Below are 21,602 nucleotides of genomic sequence, written 5' to 3' on the forward strand. Positions count from 1 at the left end.
CCTATGGCCTCTGCCAAAATGTTCTTTGCATCCTCAATAATTTTGAATTCCTTATCTCTTTCCTCTCTTAATCTTTGTTGTTTGGCCTTGTTCTGGAGGAGTTCACAAAATGATTGCATGTGGTCAGGAGTGAGCTTGGAAATGTCCCAATTTGGGATTACAATTTCCTCATCTAGATCTATTTATTCCTCCAGCTCTTTTCCTTTTCCCAAAAATTTTGTGCTCGGTTGAGCCTTGGTCTCAACTATCCTTGCACTTATTGCTTGTGTGGGGTATGTGCAGGATCATGGTGTACCAAACTATGGCCTTAAGTGGCAGTGAAAACACGCAAATCAGGGTTATGTCAACTTGACACAAAATTTTAAAGTGGTTCTGGACTTTATATCAAAAAGTTGTAAGAAAACAATCTGTAGGAAATTGAATCTAGTTTCTAATCTACAAGGCCTTATCTAGAGAAAAAATTATTTGATTGGTCAAAAGTTTGGATTTTAATGCAGTACTACAAAAATTTCAGGGTGAAAACAAAAAGTAGGTGTATGTCTAACCACCTTAATCATAATCAAATGATAATATTTTTAAATATAATTTTAGATATAAAAAGTAGACTCATGCCTGGATGTGATGCATATTTTTGGAAATTTTTATTTCAAATAAATAATTAATTATGAATTTTCTACTATACTATTTTCAGAATTAAAAAACTCCCGTGTCTAACCACCTTAACTAGTTCAAAAAAATAAAAAATAAGTTTTTTTTTTTTTTTCTTATACTAGTCGAAGCATAGAATGTGACACATCTTTTGGATTTCACAAATCTTATACGGTTTGAAAGTTATAGCTATTTTTCAACTAGTATGTCAATCAACACTTTGTAGCTAACTCCATTAGAAAATAAGTAATAATTACTTACTGAACTCGTAATTTGACAAAACTTATATTTATAAAAAGCTAAGAACATTCTTAAGAAACCCTTTTCATTACATCAAATTTTAGTTAGAAAAAAGTCGTCAGCTACATGCTTGAAGTAAAAAACACATAAGAACATGCGAAAAACACATTTTCGGAATGTTTTAAAGATGACCATATAAGATTGGTATTGAAAGATATAGTAGGAATTATAAAGGTATTAATTGTTTTCATTTAGTATTAGGATGGGTGGAAAAAAAATGGGAATAGATTTTGAAATTCTTTGAGGCATTTCAGAACTACATATTTTTTAGATCGCCACTTTTTGGCACACCATGATCCTGCACATACCCTGTGCCCAGAATATAAATAATTGTAGACATACTAGGACTAGTTGTGAAAATTGATACTTCACTTATTGAAGGCATACTAATAGAAATACTTGAAGAATCCAAAATCGATGTAGATGTGTCCAAAACTATTGTGCTCAAAACTAAAGTAGCCAACTTGGTAGAAGAGGGAAGAGTCTGTAGCTCTGTAGATGAAGTGGAGGTCACTTCAGTTAGTGATGTGCTAAGCTAAATAGGAGCAAAGAGTGTTTGGACATTTGGGTTGTCATTGGTGGTTGCAATCAATCTTGTTAGGGCTATCTCTACGCTTGATGTTATCACTAGTTTGATTGGAGAGTGAGGAAGTGAGGCAATGACTACTACAACTATCTTAATTTGATCAGTTTCCTCATCATCTTGCTCTTTTTCCTTGGTAGCCTCTTGCTCTTGTTCCTCTTCATCATCAATGCTATCAAAATGAGTTTCTTCTTCAACATTTTCTTCTTCATCATTTTTTTCTTTATCATCATCATCTTTAACATCAATAGGAAAATCACTTGGATTATGTAATAGATAGATATTTTTCCAAGTGTTTGTTACATTCCTTACAACATGTTCAATGTCTTTCATCAAAATCAGGCAAGTGTTGAATTTCAAAGTCAAATTTTCTTCATTTTTCTTTAGTGACTTTTTAACCTCTGCATCTGATGTGCTTGGTATAAGTTGCCTCAAGGTTTTCCTATAGATATCTTTCATAGTTTTTATGGAAAAATCCCATCTTGGTTTGATTTTCTCCAACAAATCATTAGGAATCTAAGAATGAAGCTGGTCTAGTGAGTATTTCCATTTACTCATCTTATCCATCACTAGGTCTTCTATCTGTTTCCGCTCTTCTACTATCTTGATTTCATATTTTAATGGCTTAAAATTTGTTATACTGGCTCTAGCTTCCGGATCTTTCAATCTTTCTTGGAAGGTGGGTGGAGGTTTTCTAAATATAATGTCTCCTCCTTCCTTGTTAGATTTCTTCCTGGAGGATCTTCTTGTAAATACTATAGTGGATGGCTTTGGTGGCTTGGTGATAATTGCCTTGACCTTCTTCCTTAATGGTTCTTCTTCCTCGTATTCTTCATCCTCTACTTCCTCATCTTCTACTTCCTCATCCTCACCTTTTCCCTTAGTCAAAAAAAGGGTAGAACTTGTCTTCAATTTTGCAATTCTTTTCTTTCCCTTGTTAACCGCCCGAGGGAGCTTTATTTCTAGTTCAATCCTAGTGTTTGCTTCATCATATGTGCCAAAATATATAGCCTTAGGATCATCTGGCTCATTGACAAGTTCTTCAATGATATCTTTGGTTTCATCAATATTAACCTCATAACCAAGAGGTTTTAACCATGCAATTCTAGGCTTGTCTGCCTAGATGTATACTTTGTCACAATCCACCATGAAACATACATCATCCTTATAATCTTCAACAGGTTTCTTGGGGATTCAGTATCTATTGTTCATTTTCTCCTTGAATGCATCAAAATAGTCATCCATAATATTATTATAGTTTCCACCCATCTCAGCAATAGATTAATGCAATAAATTCATTAATCTGATATATAGCAAAGGAAAATCTTCTCCAAACAACAATGCCTTTTGAAGGGAAGAATTTTTGAACATAAAAGAATAGACAAGTTAATAGGGAGCCAAACTTACACGGGTTATTCTTTGATGTCCTTATGCTTTCCATATTCTCATTTAACTATTTCAACAGTAGCTCGGCAAGGTTGAAAGATAGATTATTCTTTACGACCTTGTATGCAAGGTCAATTGCTTTGCATGACATGTTATTTAACATGCTCGAGCTATAAATCTTGTGTGCAATGATATGGTTTTTGAATTTCAACTCCATGTCTGTGACATTGCTAATCTTCATTCCTCTACTGTCCCATTCTACCAAGGTTTTCTTTTCAAGTTCAACCCAACCTAGGGTTTTTGTCATTTTCACTTTGGAAAACATTGGGAGACTAGTGATTTGATGAATCATCTTCTTTGTGATCAATATTAGTTGCTCCAACCACAACTTCCCATTATGCACCCAACTAAGAATAAACCTAATCCATTATACTAGAAACTCACAAGGCATGTGAGGGATGTGAGTTAACCCTTTGGTTTCCAGGTGTTGGTGCTCCAGTTTGAAAAAAATATTTACGCATATCTTATCTATGGCATCATCGATTTCCAAAGTGCCAATCTCTTGTATAACACATTTAAAATGAGTGTAAACATCATTGATCAACAATACCTTTGGATGGATCTGAGACTATGCTCCACTTGGATCTAGAGTTTTGGTGATTGCAAGAGTGAGCTTGATATTCGATGTCTCTCATTCCACTCCATGAACCAACATATCAGATCCTCTCTTTGTCTTGCATTTATTGGATGCCATCTTCACTCGGTAGAGTTTGAGAGAATTCAAAATCTTTCGTTGACAATTCACTCAAATTGCTTGGATGCTCTGAAGATCACACTTCGCAATAGCTCTCAAAAATTTCATGGTAAGAATGAATTTGATTCCATGTCTTTTATTAAAATTTGGCCATAAATTCTTAGTATGAAAGGTAGATCGTTTGACATCATGTTGACAGACTGCCATCGACTACACTTGCATTGAACACTTGATGAAGTCTTCATGACTCAGTAACCATATGCATATTTATTACTCCCAACCTCGTTTGGTAGAGTCTATGAACCAACCTCACTTGGTTAGAAGGTAACTCAATAGACACTAGTACCCTTTACTTGGTGATCCCTGTAGGATTTGAGAAAATATGCATAACAAATCCACGAAGCCCAAGAAAACCTGCATGCAAAAAACCTGTCACGGAGAAGAAAAAGACAAGAAGAGGCAAGGGTTTGATTTGAAAACAATAAAATTGTATTCAAACGAAGAAAAATATTATTCAACGGATTCTATTAATTACAAAGAGATCAATCCTTATAAAAGGAGATCGAAACTCGAAAAGGGTAACTTAAAGCCTAAAAAAGCTAGGTTGCACATTATAATTAATAAAATATTGATTATATGCACCTACGAGATAGCTTAATAAAAATAGAGTAATAGGCATCTTATTTAATTAAATCAAAGTGATTTAATTAATAAGTGCAAACAAATAATTACTCTAACACCCCCCCTTAAGTGAAGCTTAGGAGGTAAGCTAACCTAGCATAGCTATGAAAGCAGAAAAATGGGTCCCGGTAATAAGGCCTGATCAGGTACCCAATACAAGGAAATCTCTGTAAACTAGAGACAAAAGAGAAAACCCAGTGGGAAAAACCCCTCTCCAAAAAGACATAGCAAAGAATGTTCCAAAATATAGGAACAAAGAGAGATCATGAAGAGAACCACTAAAGCATGAAAAAGCCACAAAACTCTGTCAAAATGCTGATCTGTAGAACCTCCATGGAAATAGAAGGCATGAACTAAGCGTGTCTATATGGTAGATGATCCATCTCACCAAAATGCATAGGTAGCCAGCCACTGCAATCATCTAGTATGTAGGATCAAGTACTAAATACATAGCTCACACTAATGAACCATCGTACCAAGGAAGCATAGAACCAACAATATAACCCCCCCTTAATGCAGATGGGGTGAGGTGATAGGCAACTGAAAAGGTGGGCAAAAAATCTCCTACAACACAAGAACCAAACACATCAAGAGTGAGGTACAAACACCGATAAAGGCAAAGGGCCTATAAGTGGCAAACAACTATCCCCTCATGACACTTTATAAAATAGTGCGAGTACAACGAATCACAATGATGAAAAGGATCCTAAAACATAAGTGGCACTTTATCTTAGTGTGTTTGCATAAAGATGCTTACAATGAATATCAACAATGATCAAAAAAGGCATAAGACTGGTACAATAGAAGGTATAGCCCAAAGCAAAGTATCTGAAGCAACAAAATTGATCCTCAGACCTGAAATAGCAAGGATATCCACTAGCATGCAAAAATGCATAAGACTAAATAAAATGTTCATGGAACAGAATCTGGAACAACAACCAGCATCACTGGAAAGAGCATGGAAACAACTTTCCAATGATATAAAGAAGTCCAAAATCAGATATTCGATGCTCAAGATACGCCCCTCGGAGTGCAAAACAGAACATCTGGCTTTGATTGCCGAAATAGGCAACCAAACTGCATCAAAACCCAAAAACACCTGCACAAATATCTTCGTCTCATAACCATCTTTCCAATACATTTTTCAAATCGAAAAAATATGTCTGTATGCTCAATTTATAGAAAAGAAACTAACAGGGCCTCCAGAAATGCAAGAAAATCTATTTTTTAAAATAAAAAAATAATTAACAAAAAAAAAAAAAATCTCAAAAAGAAATGCACCACCATGTGGGCAGAGACGGAGCAAAGAAATACGGTAGAGCCATTGGTGGCCACGGTGGTGGGTGGGAGGTGCCTCTAGCAGCAGCGGTCACCGAGAGCCGCTGCGGTCAGGGGACCGCCAGTGGTTTACCGTAGGCAGTTATCGTTAACTGCTAGTGGTCGCAGTGACTGCATGCGATTTTTTAAAAAATGCTACTGCAAAAAAATTCTATTTAAAAAAAAATAATTTCAATTTTTTGATTTTAGTGCCTCGATCTGCGTGCCAAGGGACGTACAACCCTGCTCGACAAATTTTTTTTGCCTCCCAGATCAACGTTGTCCAAATCGGACAAATTTTATATTGAAATGGGGGTTTTAACACCTTCTAAATCCATCTGTGAGGTTTTTTTGGCCTCAAACTACTCCAAAAATTAGTGACCCCCTTGTTTTCTCAGAAAAAACCTGAAAAAATACCAGATCTGATTCGCCAAACCCTTATTCTCACTTTTTCTTGAAACACTGAACAAGCTTCACTTTTTCTTGAAACACTGAACAAGCTATGATAGATCTAGCTCTGATACCATGTAGGATTTGAGAAAATACGCATAAAAAATCCATGAAGCCCAAGAAAACCTACATGCAGAAAACCTGTCACGGAGAAGAAAAAGACAAGAAGAGGTAAGGGTTTAATCTGAAAATAGAAAAATTGTATTCAGACAAAGAAAAATATTATTCAATGAATTCTATTAATTACAAAGAGATCAATCCTTATTAAAGGAGATTGAAACCCGAAAAGGGTAACCTAAAGCCTAAAAAAGCTAGATTGCACATTATAATTAATAAAATATTAATTATATGCACCTACGAGATAGCTTAATAAAACTAGAGTAATAGGAAACTTATTTAATTAAATCAAAGTGATTTAATTAATAAGTGCAAACAAATAATTACTCTAACAATCTCTTTGTATGCTGAATACAAATTTGGATCATTTTATTCTTTCAATCTAGAACTCTTTTTGGATGTCTTCTTTAATAGCCTAATTCTAGTTCTTCCTTAAGAACTTAAGTGGAAATGGTGTAGTCACCCAATTCTTGAGTGACTTGTTCATCATTGCTTGGACTTGTGTTCTCGGTAGACTTTGGAACCCATTGCTGTCTAATTTATTTTCGGATGTTATCAACTTTTGTCTTCTTCTCATCTTCAATTCTACCAGTATTCATGCAGTTCTTGGCAAGATGACCAAGTTTTGTACAAAGGAAATATCTTTTAATAGTATCTCTTTTTCTTAATGATGCTTTACACAATTCATTCCAATGCATCCTAATTCTCCACAATAATGACATCTGCACTAGGTGTTGTAGTTCCAACCAAATATGGTTTTCACAATTTTCTCTGCTAGATTCAATATCTTGGATTTGCATTCTGATGACTTGTGTCCATGTTTCTTACATTTTTGATATTTGCCTTCAAATCTTGGTTTCTCTTTGCATTCATTAGTCTTATGACCATGCTGATTGCAATTGTAGCACTTTCCATTGAATTCTGCTTTTTCATTGCTCCAACATTTGTTTAATGTATGACCTATCTTACCATAGTGATTGCAAGTAGGTCTTTGGTTCTTTTGATCTCCTTGCTTGGATGATTCTCCTTCTTTTGTATATCCAATTCTTGTTTTTCCTTTTTGTCTATAGATATTTTTCTCATTCAATTGATTCATGTCTACTTAAGATTTCATCCTTCTTTCATTGATTTTCCTTTCAGAGTTTAGATCATTTCGTAATCTTTTATTTTCAAATCTTAGACTCATGATTTCCTCATTTGCATTAGAGAGTTGATTAATAAGGTCTACTTTCTGAAGGGATTGGTTCTAGATTTCATTGTTCCTTCCATCTATCTCTTCTTTTATCTTATTTTTCTGCTCCATACATAGCCTTACTAACTAAATTTCTTGTTCTCTTCTTAGTTTTCTTACTTCTTCTTGCAAGAAACCATTATTTTCTAGGAGTTCTTTGATTGCTTCATTGGCTTCATCTAAATTTCTTGAATGGAGGTCTTTAATTCTTTCAAGTCAATGTGGAGATGATCATTCATTTGAATTGCAAGTTCTTTTCTTCTTTTCAGGGATTAAGAGAGTTGCTCCTTTGCTTTCTTGAGTTGGGCAATAGCCATTTCCAAATCTAGCTTCTCATTGTCAATAGCTTTGTCAGGTCTAAATATCTCCATGGCCTTGATCTTTGCTCAAGTTATTAAACTTTCTCTTGTGAACCACAAAATTTTGATACCAATCATTGGAAATATTCTAGACTTTGCTAAGTTACTGAGAGGGGTGGGATGAATCAATAACTTCTAAAAATTTTACAATTTCAACTCTTAATCCAACAATCCAATTAGCATTTAATCCTTCTCATAGAATCTGATCTAATTGCATGCATAAGAAATTGAAAACATGAGAGCATTTATAACCCTATGACACAAAGATTTGATGACTTAGAAACCTTCCAAATAGAAAGTAAAACTAGGTGGGGATGATACCCACAAGCTTTAGTACTACGGTATAAAGCTGGCTTGTTAAGGCTTACATTGATCACTTCTGATGATCTACCCTTTTAGGAGCAATAAGGACTGCTAGGTCCACCTTGTGAAGGGATTTACAAACATACAATGAAGTATGCACTCGGTAAAGAGATTTATAAAAGACTGTTAGGTCTACCTTGTTAAAGGATTTGATTGATCCACCTGTTAGGATGAAACAATAGCTGATCTTTGATTTGCAACTTGGTTTGTTGTATGAGATTCCTTTATGTACTAATCACCTTGTTGTGATAGATATGACTTTGCTACTCCTTATACTATTGTAGCCTTTGTAATTCGCTCTTTACTATTATCCTCTAATTATATTCGATCACATTGCATTCACATTCACACTTTTCACACTAAGATATGATAAAATACATTACATATATATACCAATCCAATTATACAAATTACAAAGTCAGACACAATATAAGTTTACAAAAATATTACAAAGCCGGATCAAGTGAAGACACTCGAGTTTTGAAGACTGACTCGGTGAAGTTCTAATACTTGGCATCCATAGTCAATGCTCAGCATCGTCATGCACTTGGTAGACATAGAAGCTCAGTCCATACTAATCACTACCAAGTAGTCTTGAACTCAGTCTACACTGGTGACTCAGTAGATACTTTGAAACTCGTCATATAAATAGAATCACGTGTTTACCATTGCATAGCTCGATAAACACTATCACCTCGAGCTTGGTATAAATTGAGTCACTTGGTTAACATTGAGTATCTCACTTAACATTGGACTTGCATCACATAAACTGTAAACCCAGTAAACACTACACAGCTCAGTGTGCACTGGTAAACTTGACATACATTGAGATGTATGATTTACACTGCTAATCTTCACTGTAACTATAACTACTCAGTAACCACTAGGATTTGTTCAAAGGACTTGGTAGCAACTATAGAACTTAGCAACAACTAAAATGCTTGGCAAATATTGATAACTGTACAATGAGCTCGATAGCTATTTATAATCTAAATAAGTGTGTGTCACTAATAACAAATTTGACTGATATGTTAACAACAATGTGTGGATTGTTAATGAAATTGTCTGATCATTGTTTATTTGTTTGCATGTTCATACTCATATTACTTGTTAATAGTAGTTTTAAATCTAGTCACTTCATATCTGCAACACTTAATGTGAAAAATAGGGTAGGGTTCCCAATTGGTTGATCATATCTGCTAGATCAACATAATGCTTTTTCCAATATGGTCATGTACCTCATAGTTTAGATCCAAAATGAATTAATTCTTCAACTAATTTTGTATTTGCGAGTTTCTTAAAATGCGTACATAGATCTTCTATGGTTATTGGTATATTTTCTTCAACATTCTTTTTGAAAAAAATTGTTGCTAAGCTTTGGCTATGATGGCACATCATCATATTATAAATTAGATATTGAAACCTTGGATGTCTTCCAAATCCCTGATCTTGGTATTTTTTAAAATGGACTGCATATTCATGCATGTACACTCTTCGTATTCATGGCTACATTGGTAAGGAAACTTCATTGGGGAATAGTATTGGAAATGCTAAATCCAGAAGTCCTCCAGTATTGTATTCATTTATAGGGGATGGGTCTATGTTAGGCCAAGAAATAATAATTTTTTGTAATGTCTTGTAAGTCGAGCTCTCTTTTAATGGTATCTAGCTCTCATTACTTGCTTGGCATCTTAGGTATGAGTGAAGAGGTCTATACTCCAATTAGATCATCCTCAATATCATTTGAGCCTAATTCGTTGCTTGCTTTCATTTTCATTTTCTATGTTAAGTATGTGTAACATACCTAAAATATTTGTATTCTCTTTAAGGATTTGGGCCAAATTTTTTGAGCTTACAATGACATCATGGTAGTATGGATCATGCTTGATTTTGTATTGTAGTGCATCTCTAACATGACTTAATTTGACATAACAATTATGAGTGTGTCCTTCTATATCTTCTCTTTATATTATTAAAATATCCAGCTCTTCTAGCTTGCATGGTAATATCTTTGTAATAGTTTATATGTCTTGTGGGAAGCTAATTGTATGTTCACTATACTTATATTGGCCACTAATAGCATGTTTGACTTGCAATATTGGAGTCACCCTTGCAATTAACATTTCTTCTACTTGGGTTAATCTTTTGAGTATAGCGGGTTGTTCACCTGAATCCATGTTGTTGAGTGCTGAAAACCTATTAAGGCCCTTCTCATTAGAACACCTCTTACATGTAATTTATTACTACTTGATAGTTGTACATCCATGCCTGGGTATTGTTCCTTACATTTGATACATCCTTGATGTTGAGAAAGTGCATCTAATCGACGTCAAAGAATTTTCATTGATAATGTAAATGCAGTATTACTAGTGAATGATATAGCTGAATTTACAACATTAGATGTTTGATGTTTAGGCTCTATTGGTTGGCCCTCATAGTATCTTGTGCACTTTCTTGCAGTCACTTCCTCTCTATGATGAATGTAGTAGTTATGACTATGTTCACAATTTCTAACCTTTGAGCATCATATTACTCAACACCTTTTCCCATTTTTTTGAATTTTTGATCATTTGTAGAAGAAGGCAACTTATCTCCATAGTCTAGATAGATTTTTTGTTGTTGCAATTTTTAAATTTTTTTATGTACTGATATCTCTTATTTGTGTCGAGCATAATAAGCCTGATTCCTTTCACAGGCTTTCCATACAGTAAGTGGTGGTTGATTTGATGTTGGTTCATTCTCTTCAGCAACAGTTTCTTCCATCTATAGAAGCCTTTCCATATTTTCGGTTAGCATATAATTATACATAACATTATGTGTTCAATGTTTATTAAATCATAGTAGAAAAGAAACTAATGCATAAATCTAAAAATATACAACATGAGTGTATAATTGGCTATTGTACAAAATTAGTTAGCATAAAATTATACATAACATTATGTGTTGAATGTTTACTAAGTCATTGTAGAAAAGAACTAATGCATAAATATAAAAATATACACTGTATAGAACAACATGAGCATATAATTGGCTATTGTACAAACAATATACTTGAGTTTTAATGTCTTTTAAGAACATTGTGGTTATATTGCTTTCCAACCATGACTATGTACATTTCCCATTCTCTATACATAATACACTATATGTATCTGTAGAAAAAATTCTATTTATATTCATTTGATTAATACACATATGGGAACATTGTATACATTTTTGTATTATGGACTCTGTCTTTTTTTCTTCTTCGAGTTACTATGATCTATTGGCTTCCCTGGTTGGATAGGTGAGTGGTGCACATATCTTTAATCTTTTCAATCAATGTGTTGCTCTCTAACATGAAATCCATTGGGGAGAGCTTTGTAATAGTTGCCTTTGTATGCTCCTCATCATTATATATTTCACATGTACATGTTAATGCAAGTACATATTTCTTATGTTGAACCATCTCTAATGTATTCTTCCATACTTTTTTCAGTGCTATCATCAAATTGAAGGTTATATAAGACCTCTGCTGACATCCCCATCAATTATAGTACAGCCTCATCAAATGCAACAACCCATATTTCACCTATGTGGTCCTATAACTTCAGCTGAGCTATGTACCAATAGTTGCATTTAGTGATAGCCTACTCACATTTTGGGCAATACCAACTCCCATCATTAACTTTTTCCAGTCCCTTCTTACACCGGTTGTTTTGAATTATTCTAGGACAAGTTGCATAAGAAAACTTCTCCTCATTAAAGAACATTAGTGCTACCTTCAACGTACATTAGAATTGTTGTGAAGATGTTAGACCACGTTGTTTTATTTCACTAATTGTCATTTACATGGTTGGAAAAGATCTAGGAATAAGTTGTCCTGAGGCTGTGTGGAGGTTGGTAACATTTTATTCATACCAATTCTTTAATTGTTGACTTTCCTGTATTGCAGGGTTTATCAACAAAGATGTATTGCTTAAAGTAGTTATGACCCTTCCATTAAAATCAAATGTCCTTCCATTCTTGATAACAAGAACTACTATTTCTTGAAGGTAATATTTTTGTTGAAGATCTACACCCTTTTTCTTAGTGGTTGCCCCCCCTAATGTGACATCTACTATAGCACAAGAAAGGTCTAATAGAGTAATAGTATGTCTAGGAACTTTGATACCATCTTTTCTTTTAATTGTTGAGGTCTCTTGCACATGACAAACAATTCCAACAAGATCAACATCTACATTATTTGGCAATTTGATTATTGCATCGATTGATATGAAATTGAATTGGTTCTTAGGAATGGTTGGATCATCTTCACATAAGACCACTCTTCACAATGCCACAAGATATTGTGTAGACAACCCCAACTGTATATTACCATAATGGATGCTTGCTATGTCATTGAAGCAAGTGATTCGAGTTTCTATTATTTTGACATCTATAATATCAAAACTAAACACCTAACTAGGCTTGTTGTCTTTGATATACTAGTGCATTAATTCTTGATAGTCATCAATATGGTATCAATTTCTTTGTTTAGCTTAGGTCTCTCTCTACCATATAGTATTCTTTGCTTAGGTATAATGATAGTTGTGGGAGAGCTTCCCATCTAACTATGAGATTGAAGCATCTAATACATTTGCATCTTTCTTATTGTCACATTCTGCATCTAGAGGAGTTGGTCTTCCGATAATAGCATGTTCTTTGTGAATAATCTCAAGGTCCATTATTATAATCCACCTACATATTTCAATATAAAAGCTTCTGTAAGTTGTAGAAATGTAAACACAAGAGTAAGTTGTTTTAAAATGTTGGATACAATTTTGCACTTACCATATTTTGTTTGATTTGGAGCAACAATATTTTGCTAAGCATACAATTGTTCCATTTTTTTATGTCTTTAGATAATACATATTTGTTGTATTTCTTTGGTAGTGTTGCACAATGTTTGTGAATGCCATTAGATATGTATAACCTATACTTCAGGGTATCTTCACAATTGTTTCCAATTTTATCTATTAAGAGTATTTGTCTTACTGGTGCCAGAGCTGTGTTACCATTGTACAATAGTTTCACAACATCTACTATTAATGGTTCCATTATGATGATGAGTTCAGTATATTTGCAAAATTGAATGTCATGGACTAGGTTTTAGGAAGATAGCATTGGAAACACATTGCATTTTATACAAATTTAAGTTAGCTCAAAGCCAATGATTGAAAATTGTTAACAAGTTATTCTCCAATTATACATCTTACTACAAATTTTTATTTATGATATAACAATATTTCACATGAAGAATGGTACTCTATAGATAACATATAGTTGAGATTTACTATAAATGACACATACTATAACATTAGTATAGATCAAACTATTTAATACATGTGTGCAATTAATGTTTTCAGTAGTTTTTTACAGCTTTAGTCAATCTAATATTTTGGATAAATAGTTGTATAGTGTGTAAATAAATTATCAAACCACGACTATTTAAATTTTGACCAATATTATAACAATTTAACATACATTGTATTGTATATAGTTGAGAAAGCATAAGTGGAAACTTGTATACAAGATCACGTGATTAACATTAGCTTTTGTAATAACAATTCAACACAAGGACACTATATATAGTTGAGAAAGTTTATATCATAGCACAAGTGCATACTTGTATATAAAATCATGTGTTTAACATGATGTTTGTATAATGTAGAGTAAAACCATATAAGATCATGTGATTAACATGATGTTTGTACAATGTGAAGTAAAACTATAGACACATTCACAATACAACTTAAAGTTCACACTTGGAATAACACTTGGAGGAGCATGTACACACAGTGATTATGGTTTCCATACTTTATTCAAGTAGATGAGGAATGATCTTCTTAGATAGTCTAGCTCATCTACTCCATATAGAGTTTTGCATAGTAATCCTCTTTAGCACTACCATAAAATAGGTTCATTACAGTGGTGGTTAGGTGACATATGTCCTTTGCATCTCGTAACAGTAACAACTCATGTTCTTCCATGTGTTCAAAATTCTCACTCTCATTTCTTGATTTCTCTGCAATATTTTTACAAGCTTCTACAATTTTAGCACTTAGATCCTCCATACTTGTTTTGATAAATAGAGGAGATTGAACCAATGACAAGTCAGTTGAGCTTTGTGGTGATGTGACAAGGTTGGAGAATGTGGATAGATTGTTAGATGTGGATCCCGAAATGGTGACCACATCATTAGCATCCTGATTGAGTGCCATATTTTTTCTTGACATAGAAATCTATATTGAATATCAATTCTAATAAAAATCTCATAAATTGCTCGATTATTGCTATTACTAATAAAAGTATAGTCTAATTAAAACACATTATTAAACATTAACCGTAATATTATTTGTTGAATCATAAGCACAATTCTATCCCTAATTGGACAATAATTTTAAACCTAACCCTAATATTATTTAGGGTTCTTGCACTCATGGTACGAGAGACCCTAAATCTAATTATACTATCATGGAGTAAAACATAAGTTGGAGTGAAGCATAAGTCTAAATCTTAATATTCTATATATAAGACAATTAAATTAAGAGGAAATGTGAAAAACAATTGGTTATTTCACCAAGTATAATGTAAATCTCCGATTATATTTTATAATATAATATTTTTCATATAAATTAATCCTTTCGTAAAGAAGCCAGAATATATTTTTATGTCCAAACAAAATCTTTGAATCTGTGTTGAAGTAAAATTGAAAAGTATAGTATTTTTGGTTTTTCTTTTTAAAAAAGAAAGCTTTTAATATTTTTTTAATAAATTAAATGTAAAAGGAAAGTTGAAAATGATTTTTAAAAAGCAGCCAAGCATGGTGTTTTAAAAAATGGAGACTTTTTTAATGAGAAAAATTCAACTGAATAAACATAATTTAACAGTTTTAATTAGAATTTTTAAATCTATTAATCTGTATAGGCACTGAATCTGCACATATTCATCTTCTAGTATTATCCTTCGACTAATAGAATAAGCTAAATATGGACACTCGTCAAAAATAAACTCTAGAAGCATTGATAAAAAAAATATAGTAAGTGTTAACTGTAGAGAATATTAGGTCTGCATGTTATGAGTAGGAGGTACTAATGAAATAGAGAATACAATAAAGGGTTTACCAAATTACAGATAAATGGTTTCGACAAGATGTAGATTTATACGTTGACAAATCAGACTTCTGAACATACAATGCCATAATGAATAATTCCAAAGTTTTAATAATTATGTTTTGTGGAATGATCTAAATTCACAAGAGACATTCCAATGGAATGGGCTTAAACATCACACCATAATAATAAAAGGACTGTTTGGTTGCTGAAATATGATGTGGGAATTAGAATTTAAAATTCTGGATTTAGGATTCTGAATATAAAATCTAAATTAGGGTTTTCAAATTTTAGTTTGGGACCATTTGATTCAGCAAGATATCTATTTGGTTGCAAATTTCCGAAAATAGATTGTTTCTACAGTAAAACTCTTTGATTTTCTCAACTACAAACATTTCCATTAAAAAATCTTTGATTTTTCTACAGTAAATGCTCTGCTTCCTCTATCCGCCCACATTGCTTCCTCTATTGCCCATGCATTGTATATGTGTCGCAAGCATTGTGTTCCATCATACCAAATCCCGACTGGACATTTTATTAAAAATCACTACTGCTCACTTTAGAGAAGATTGGCGCCACAAAGATTATAAATTTCCCATCTTTACTAAGATAAAAAAAATATATCAAACGAGCAAGCTGCAACAAGCTTAATTGTGCTTACTTTGGATTTTCCATCTAATTTTGTGTTCTTGTTTGAAAGGCCATGGACAGAGCAAATCTTTCGCTGCCAATTGACCTATATCATTATGTGTAGTGTAATACAGGGAGATGGCTGGGAGGGGTTCTACTAATAATAAGCATGATGTTTCAACTTCTTTTTATTTGCCTCGGTGCGTGCAGATATCACACTTACAAGAGCAATTTTTCATTTTCTTGTCTGGGTAGCTTACATATCTGCAGATGCCATGGCCATATCTGCACTTGAACCATGATGCATCACAGCAATCGGAGTGGTATTCATGGAATATGGGCTCCACTATTACTGAGGGGGGCCAGATGCCATTAATGATTAGTCCGTGTCTGATAATGATAATGAGTTTTATGGTTGAGACATGTTGTTTGGTTGCTGGAATAGGAATAAAAAATTTAGAGCACGGTTTCTATTTTTGTTTGGTTCGTCAATTGGAATAGGGAATAGAGAATAGGAATACATGTTTCAATCTTACCTCTAAAATGAACTTATACCCATTCCAAAAAATAGCTGTTATTAGAATAGTCATTCCTATTCCCAATGGTATATCAAATTTCTATGGCATCAGAATTGGAATCGGAATTGGAAGGCCATGCATGAGCTTCTGCAATTCTTCTCCTGGTTGGAGCCAAGTATGGAGAGGCTAGTGTGGGAAATAATGAAACGTCAGAAGGAGCAATTTCATCTATTTAGATAGAAGGAGCAATTTCATCTATTTAGATGGATGACCAAATTTGGGATTGTTAGTGGAGCAAATTTCATCTATTTAGATGGATGACCAAATTTGGGTTTTGTGGGATAAATGAGGATACTAAATTCTAATTTTCCTTAATTCTAATTCCATTTTGCGCACTTAAATATTAGATTAGAATTTTTTCAGAATTACAAATGCCAATTGCTATTCAATTCCAGAAACCAAATGGATCCTAAGGTTTTATTAATTATAGTTTCCGAAATGATAAACAATTCCTATACAATTCCAGAAATTAAATGGGCCCTAAGGTTTTATTAATTATATTTTCTAAAATGATAAACAATACACCTGGAATCGTCCAAACAATGGAATGCACATATTGTGAGTGTAAGGTAATATTTAATATGGAAGGGAATTTTTTTACAATGAAGTATATAGCGAATATGCAATTCCAAAAAACCACTAACTTTAGATTGTGGGTTTCATGTAGCATTTAGACAGTTCTGGAAAAGGCAGTTTCACTGCATAGAAGTTTGCTTGCTAAAAGTTCTTTTATGAAAGATCATAAAACAATTGGCATCCTTAAACATTATAGAGGAAGAAATTAAAGAGACTATAAACCATGCATTCTAAAGAATTTTAATTGCAATATGTGACAGAAATACAGATGATTTTTTTAACATTTCATAAAAATAACAGTATAATAAATAAATTTTGAATTTAGAAATAAAAGACTATAAATAAGAGATGCATAAGAATTTTGAAAAAAATAAATAATAATCTTACTTGATAATCTTTCCAATTCCATCCATTCTAGTTGAAAAAATAAAATTAATGTCTCCCTCCAACTTTGTGGAGCCTGTTCCTGATAGTTTCACCATTAAACAAAATTGCACAAATGCTGTTCTAACTACAGTTTCAACTCATTCAAGCAATGGCAGTGTGTAAATTTATATGAATCCCATTCTTGTGTGCTTTGCTGTAATTGAGTTACAAACAGACATATAAATTACTACGTGTCATTGTTTGGGAGCATAGCAGTTTAATGTGAGAGTTTGTGGCAGGAGATGGAAGATTAACTCCATGCAATATGACGCGTATTGATTTTATTGAGACCTAACATTTGGGCGCTCAATGCTTCCATGATCATTATGGACGCAATTTAAATAATTTTGTGAAAATATATTAATGATATAATGGGACTATAGTATCAAAGAAAACCCACATTCATGCTATAGATTTATATCATTATAATGGATTTCTTGTTGGTGTAAGGTGCAAATTCAATGCTTTAACATGGGGTGAGCATATGCATCCATAGGGTAAGCCTCAATTCCAACCAATCCACACACCTATTGGCAAATATTAATTAATAGTACTAGTATGTATATATATGTACTAATACTATTATAGTAATATTGTATTATATATCTTCTAGTTGCAATGTTTTTAGATATTTCTATTGCAATAATCAGTTTTATAATAGATAGTTAATTATTATTTTATAATCACTTAAAAAATTTGAACGCATCTATATGGATTAATATTGAAAACTAAGTTGTTGGGAAGCTCGTCTAAATGGTTGCTTGTTAACATGGTAGAAATGCATTGATAATACTAATTTTTGAAATTAAAATACAATTTATTTTTTAAATACCATTGTATGAAGTTTATTTTGTATGGAAGTCTTTAAATGGTTTCTTATTATAAAAGTTTACCTTTATAGGTTTCTTATTATCTACTTTTTCTGTTAGTTATTAAATATTTATATATTTTAATACTAGTCATTGCATCTTGATGTGTACACTCAAGAGATTTGGAAGGTCAATTATAAGAAAACATTATTTAGTTTTGCATAGAAATAATGTTGTACATGAAGTCATTTGGCAAGCAATTTAGAAAATGACATTTTTTTGTGGAACAATGGTCTAGGAACAACCATTGAACTAAGAGGATAGTTAAGCTGGAACATGATAGAGCTAACAGATAAGAGAGAGGATACTAGGAAGATAGTTAAGATGGAACATGATAGAGGTAAAGGATAAGAGAGAGGGTGTGGTGTGGGGGAATTGAAACATATATAAATGTGTGTGTGTGTGTGTGTGTGTGTGTGTGTGTGTGTGTGTGTGTGTGAGAGAGAGAGAGAGAGAGAGAGAGAGAGAATAGTTTGATCTAAAGAGAGATGGAGAGATATTGGGATAAATATGGAGAGGGAGGGAAAGAGGGGGTATGTAACATATATAAATTAGATAGAAAGAGTGGGGGAGTGGGTGGAGAGGCCAGGAGAGAAGTGGGGATGGGGGAGAGAAGGGGAAAGGAAGAGAATAAGGTAAAGAGAGAGAGAGTAGGAGAGCGTGAAAGATATGAGGTTGAAATGGTTTGAGACATCCATATTGTATTAATCAGTTTTATAATAGACATTTATCAATAAATAAATAAATTATAGATAGATAGATAGAGAGAGAGAGAGAGAGAGAGAGAGAGAGTAGGGAACAAGAGAAAGGGGGGAGAGGGGGGAGTTTCCTTAACATGCCATCATTTGAATGGAACTCTAATAAATACATCATGGAGTTGGTAAGTCATTATTTCAGGAAGTCTTTAGAAGAGTATATAACTAATAGCATATTAAATATGATGAAGTTGTTTCAGATTAGGATGAAGAAGAGAACAAGAATTCTCAAAATCTATTGTGGACAAGTATACGGATGATATTTTTCTAATGATAGAAAATGATAAAACATGCATGGAGTTTTTAGAACCTAGGGTTATGCTTGTTGAGCCATTAGGATATGAGGTGACCGTGGAGATGATAGATGAATATGCCAAGGAGATATTAGAATCTGATATAGAAGAAAATTTTGATGCATGGGGTACATGTGAGGAGAAACTGACTAATATACAACAATCATTGATGACTAAAGCAACTAGGAAGAAGGTTGATAGTGTCATGAAGAACATACTTAAGGATACACATATGTCAAAAGAATAGTTTGTTGAGGATAAGAATCTACAACCTTAGAGATGAAGGTTAGTGGGAAATCTAACATCTTATTAGTCAACCACTATCAATGGAAGTTTCACATGGCACCCATGCAGCTATTAGCACACCATCACTTTCAACCACTCCAGTTGCACCTTTGGCACTTATTTTGACTACAATAGAGAAGGAGGTGAGCAGTATACATGTTATTTCTACACGGAGACCTACAAGGTCTTCTCCAGTTGTTGTGCAAGAACCAAAAATCAAGGTCAACAAAGAAAAGGAGGAGGAAACTCCAAAAAGATCAAAGAGAGTAAATGAGATGTCAGCAAGACCAAGACCAAGAAAGAAGCCGAAGTTGGTGGTCTCATATAGAGGAAAGAAAAAGTTAGTAGAGGACACTCTAGTCAAGAAGATGAGAGGACAACTCTTACCACCTTAAGGTAAAGCACAATAACAACTATAATGCACTGCTTAGGAACCCAAGAGAAATTAACGTGCTATATTGCAATATTTTATCAAACATTATTTTTAAGGTTTAAGCATCATCAAATTAATAATGTGGAAGCAATATATGCATACACATCAAGTACACATAAGCAATTACAAATACAATTTCTAGTCCTCCAGGGCTCGTCCATGTTGAGTCATGTTTAAGAAGTTTATATTAATTAGTGTAAATCTCAAGTACAATGTTCCTGATCATAAAGAAGTAATAGATACATCATCATATAAGAAAATGCATAGATATAACTGATATGATAAGGCACATCCAAATATCAGCATCCATTGCACAAGTCATAGGGTATACAAGAATAGATACACACACATCAAAATAAAAGATACATGATTTAACATATATACATCAACTAAATAGAAGTCTCCAAGATAGGAATAGAAATGATAATAGTACAATTGCATCAACAAACATCCAACATCTATCATACTGAGGGGAACCCAAATGGTCACTACCTCCCAACCACATGCTCACCTAGTCAAGCTTCAACTCCCACCATGCAAGGAAGATAATGAATGATCTACATATAGACAAACAAACCATAAAATAATCCTAGATGAGGAATCTTGAAAGCCAAATCTACTTCAAGTGTAAACAAACTAATGATGAAGGAAAGATAATCAAAATAAAAAATAGGATCAACCAATCCAACACCTCATACTAATTCAACAAATCAAATACCAAGTACAAAATGAGTATCCAAAACCAAAGAGACACAACATTGAAATAATAACCATTCCCAACTTTGCAAATTAATCACAAGAATCTATCTAGATTTTGATGCTAACAACACAACTCCCAAAAAAAATTGTGAGAGAAATTTCTCCTCTCAAAACCTTCTCTCTTCCGAAAATTTTCCTTCCAAAATTCGTTGTCCCTTGAAAATGAACCCTCAAATTGTGATATGGAGTTCTCTCCTAAAATTGGGGTACTAATTGTGCGATCACCCGAGAGGACTCCTTGCTCACCAGACTTCAACTCTTTATTATCTTTTCTTTATCTTTTTCATGCACATTTTATGAATTATAAAATAACTTTATTTAATTACCACTTGAATTCTCTTTTTAATTAATTTATTAATTTTAATCTCATGCACACACATTATGTAATCTTGAAACTATTATTAAATTAATACCTTTTCCACTTTTTAATTTATTTTCAAAATGTTAATTGATAAGATATTTATTAACTTAAATAATAATAGTATTTAGCATTTATTTAAAAATGAATTCTTAATATTATTATTATTAAATTAAATAAATATTATCATGTTCTAAAATTAAACTTTTATCTTTAAATTTAATTCTTTTTATTTAATTAATTTTCCAAATTAATTAAATATAATTAAATATTTATATATCATAACAATTTTCTATTAAATTAAATCATTAATTAAATCAT

The sequence above is a fragment of the Cupressus sempervirens genome, chromosome 8, assembly GCF_028749045.1.
Source record: "Cupressus sempervirens isolate cs-2001-9-10 chromosome 8, ASM2874904v1, whole genome shotgun sequence".
Taxonomy (NCBI): domain Eukaryota; kingdom Viridiplantae; phylum Streptophyta; class Pinopsida; order Cupressales; family Cupressaceae; genus Cupressus; species Cupressus sempervirens.